Source organism: Mizuhopecten yessoensis, unplaced genomic scaffold (genome assembly GCF_002113885.1).
Source record: "Mizuhopecten yessoensis strain PY_sf001 unplaced genomic scaffold, ASM211388v2 scaffold716071, whole genome shotgun sequence".
Lineage (NCBI taxonomy): Eukaryota > Metazoa > Mollusca > Bivalvia > Pectinida > Pectinidae > Mizuhopecten > Mizuhopecten yessoensis.
Genome location: NW_018479933.1, coordinates 58,351 through 62,884, shown reverse-complemented (window position 1 = coordinate 62,884; position 4,534 = coordinate 58,351).

Sequence of the window (4,534 nt, the reverse complement as noted above, 5' to 3'; positions counted from 1 at the left end):
GACTATGGAGTTCTGAGAGAAGGTATTCGAGGCGGTAGAATGTCGATTTGGAACCAAGCAGGTCGGTAACCTTTTAACCTCAAGTTCACTGGCTGACAAACTTCAAAATGCAATCTCGATCTGTCCTGTAAAACACGACAAAACAGCGACGGGCAGACGGTGTAAACATGAAGACTATTGGTCGTAGACTACGGGACGACTGACAATGCGACAGACACTTCGACAGTGTCCTGCAGATTTACCCTTCGACAACAGACAGAAACCTGTTATATTTGACACGAACACAATCATAAACATCTACAGGTTTGCTTCGGTATAGTAATGACAGTTTTGCTTCCGCTTCTATGGACTTTTTAGCGTGTTCCTCCCTATTGATTAATTTCAATTACTTTTTGATTTAATTCTTATTTTTCATACGCATTTTAAAGCTTTCTTAGGGGAAACTGACAAGAAAATGTTTTCGTTAAGATTTTGCACAAGATTATACTTTATTATCTACGTGTATTAAAAAAGATGACACGAATGTAAAATTATTGATCCGTAAACAGTCTTTCAAAACAACAGAAATAAATGAAATAGAAAAAAACAGTTGTACCTTTACTGTACCCTAAACCTGAGGTTAAGGATGTACACCTCTGAGAAGTCAATTAATTCCTGTATTAAACAATTTTTCTTATATGGATTTTTGGAAAAAGGAGTTAATGGCATAGTAGAAAATGCAAAAAGAATTATATGTCCGTGTGTTCGTTTCTGTGGTATGATCGGTCAAAGATACCAATTTAACACAAAATGTGAATTTTAGGTGATTTTTTGGGTTTTGACCATTTGCAGAACAAATTCATACAATTTTTTCCAAGTGTGCTATCAGATATGTATGAATGTTTGTAGAATTGATAGAAATATTATTTTCTTTTACATTATGGAAGTAAAATTTCTTAATCTTATTCTTTTAACTCAGAAAGCCGTTTTTAGTTACCCCTACCCCTTATTTTTTAATGAAAAAATACTCATTTTTTACCAATTTTTGCAGATTAAACGCTTGATTTAACAAGTTCTGCTAATGAACTTTTTTTTAATATTTAGTGAACTAAAAGAAAATATGTTGCTCTTTCTATTTTTGTCCCAATTATCATTTGTTATTTTTTACCATTTTTGGGGTCAAAAATCAAAAGTGCTTCAGTTACACTAAATATGTAAAAAAAATATCAATAATATATAATTTTCCAGTTTGTTGCATATTTTTATCATATTAGATATTTTAAAGTTGTACAGCAAAATTGAACCTGCTACAACTAAACATGGTGACACAACGACAATTTAAGTGATCAATCTAGTGTCAAAAAGAAATGGCCTTTTATGAAGCGCAAGAAATACACATAAATACACATTTTCAAAAAGTTCTACAAACAACAAGCATCTTGTTTTTTGACATAATTTTCAGATGCGTGTTTGCTAATAAACTTGATCATAATTTGTTAAATATTACAAAAACCCGTTACACCAGATCAAAACGAGACTTGAACGTGATTGAAACCTCAGAAGAGTACATCCTTAAATGAAACCAGATGAAAGATAAAGAGGGATACAATGTACATAGGCCTACCTTTGAAACTTATATGGAGCCTACACAAAAAGGCGCTACGGAAAGGTATATTATATAAGTGTCTCCTGCTCATCAACCACATCTACCATGTAAATCAAACTAAAATCAGCTCAATTAATGTGACGTTCTCAAAGTAGGAACCGGGGCAATGACATCACAAACACAAAGCAAATCATTAAGAAAATACGTAACATCCGTAACATCCTGCTTCTCATACCTGCGGTGTTAACCTGTCTCAGTAGATCCGATATTCAACAGTTTGCTCCTAAAATTATGTTTTCATGACTTCTGTGAAAGATGTCGACTGCTGACGGATGATCTAACAACATTGGGTTTCCAAAGGCATAGGGTGATGAACTATGGAAGTTTTATGGTTGCAATCAGGATACGTATATCTTAGGAAGTGTGTATTAATTTATTATGCTCATCAGTGTGCCTTGTTTTTCTGTTGTCATTCCCAATCTCTCGATGTGAGGACGTGACACTACTTGGATTTGACATTCAATATTTGAGATTTAAATGGCGGATATTGTTGAAGGAAAAGAAGACGTTTATCCTTCTGGAACACCTGGTCTTATTATCCATGTACTTTTTCGAAGATTTCCATGAAACTATTTCCGTTGTTTGTATTGCACCCTAGTTTTATCAATTTTGAATTTTTGTTTTGTTGGTACTTCGGTATTCTCTTTGCTTTTCGACATTTATTAACCCAAAATCCTGACATTTGTAGCAAGTCCATTAATATTGAACAAACTGCAATATAAAAACACCGGGAGGCGAGGGATGTAGGGATGTTGCCATGTAGGAAGGGATAGTTTAAGATCGGAAAAACGCAATTGTCACTTTATCATCATTATCTTTCTTTTAATAAAACGATAAACTAAAATGTCGATCGTAAACACAACAGACTATTCTGCATTACCGTTTAGTTCGATGTTTCCTTACAATATGACAAACAGGAATGGCTAACAAGATACTTGCATGTCAGATTAGCGTTACACAAACAAAGGTTATTGCACCTTTAAGATTCGGTAATAGATACAGTATCCAAAAATAAATTGCACTGCATTATACAGGTATAACGTCCTCCTGGGACTCATCGATGATGCTAGGGACATACATTTAGAGGAACAGAGGGAACTTGCATGTAAAATACTTAAGTTAAACAGCACGATTATCATTGTATTGTAGTCTGTTTACCTGAATAATCTCTAAATAAATAAATAGTCAATGACATGTTTTGTCAATTTTACCCATGGGTTTTGACCATCTTTGATCCAGTTGTTTCCGCTGTTTAAATAGACTTGACATTCCAGATTGACATGGAATATGACATATCAAACTCTGATTCAAAAATTTCGACTTAACTAGAAGAATTCCAATGCATTGTCTCGGTTTTTGCTTAACGCTGTCTTCCATCTCTATGCCTGACCCCATTTATCTACCCAGGGAGTCAGTGTACACAGACAAATGGTGTGCACTGCAATTTATATGATGAAGCAATGTTTGTTTTAGTTCTCAACCCATTTCTGAAAAGTAAAGAAGAATGCCTGTTTTGAAATTTGGATGAACTGTGATTTAATAAAAAAAAAATATTTACAACTAGATAATACGCATACCTATTTCTTAACATATCTTTAAAAAATAAATTATTATAAAGTTTGACTTGCTGTAGCGCTGATCCTATGAAGTGAAGCACAGCAAGATCACAAAATAACGGTCTTTTGATTACCACATCTCTGTTTTTGACAGTGTGCCAATTAGATCTTTGAGTGGTTTAAGTACGTCGAGTTATTTGTATTCACCTTCAACCTTACATTGGATACATTGAGTGTGTACGCTTTGGAAAAGTATGAGCAAAACATGTAACATATAGCATTTATCATATCAGCGATCCTCCATTACTCGATGGTGTTTATGACTGTCAGAGTTTCCATACTGACTTGGTGTTATTCTCATCAAGGTCCGTATGATTATAGCAAAAGCGGGGCTCTATCCGCCAGGGATAAGATGAATTGCTACCGTGATTCGTTTTAGCATACCAGTAATTTTTCTTTCAAAACGCGCGTGCTTTATTTTATTTCGTGATGTTTTCCAAATATTACATTCGTATTGAAACAAAAACTAATGCAATAGTTTGAGGAGCAATTGCGTTTCCATCAAATTAAGCCAAGCACTTTTCTAAATAGAACATTGAGAACAGCCATCGTTCAAATGGTTTTTATGTTATATATTGCTTCCACAATATATATGAAGGTAGATGCATCATTTTCCTCGTTACAAGTAAGCATTAATCTACTTTGTGATGTAACATTGTATTCTCTATATGAAAACAACACTCAAAATAGTGACGACCTTCACCTTCAGACAGCATACCCTGTCCATGGAACCAATATCACGCGGGCATAGAGTGAGAGCATTGTCACCCGTGCATCATACATGATACAGCTCCTAATGTTAGAACGGAAACAGTCCGACTCGTACATCAGTCCAAGTTACATTACGTCATCTGTGCCCGCTCAGTGTTGCAACAGATTTTTCTCTGTCACCACTTTTTAATACTTTCTGTGCCAACCCTAGAGTATAATTATTCTGTACTTAACTCGTTGATGTCTCCGTCACCCCTAGCGTATAGTTTCTCTTTCACCCCTAGTGTATACTTACTCCGTCACCCCTAGTGTATAATATCTCTGTCACGCCTAGTGTATAATATCTGTCACCCCTAGTGTATACTTACTCAATCTCCCCTAGTGTATAATATCTCTGTCACCCCTAGTTTAGAATGTCCCTGTCACTCCTAGTTAATAATATGTCTGTGTCACCACCTAGTGTATAATATATCTATCACACCTAGTGTATAATTTTCTCTTTCACCCCTAGTGTATAATATCTCTGTCACCCTAGTTTATAATTTCCCTGTCACTCCTAGTT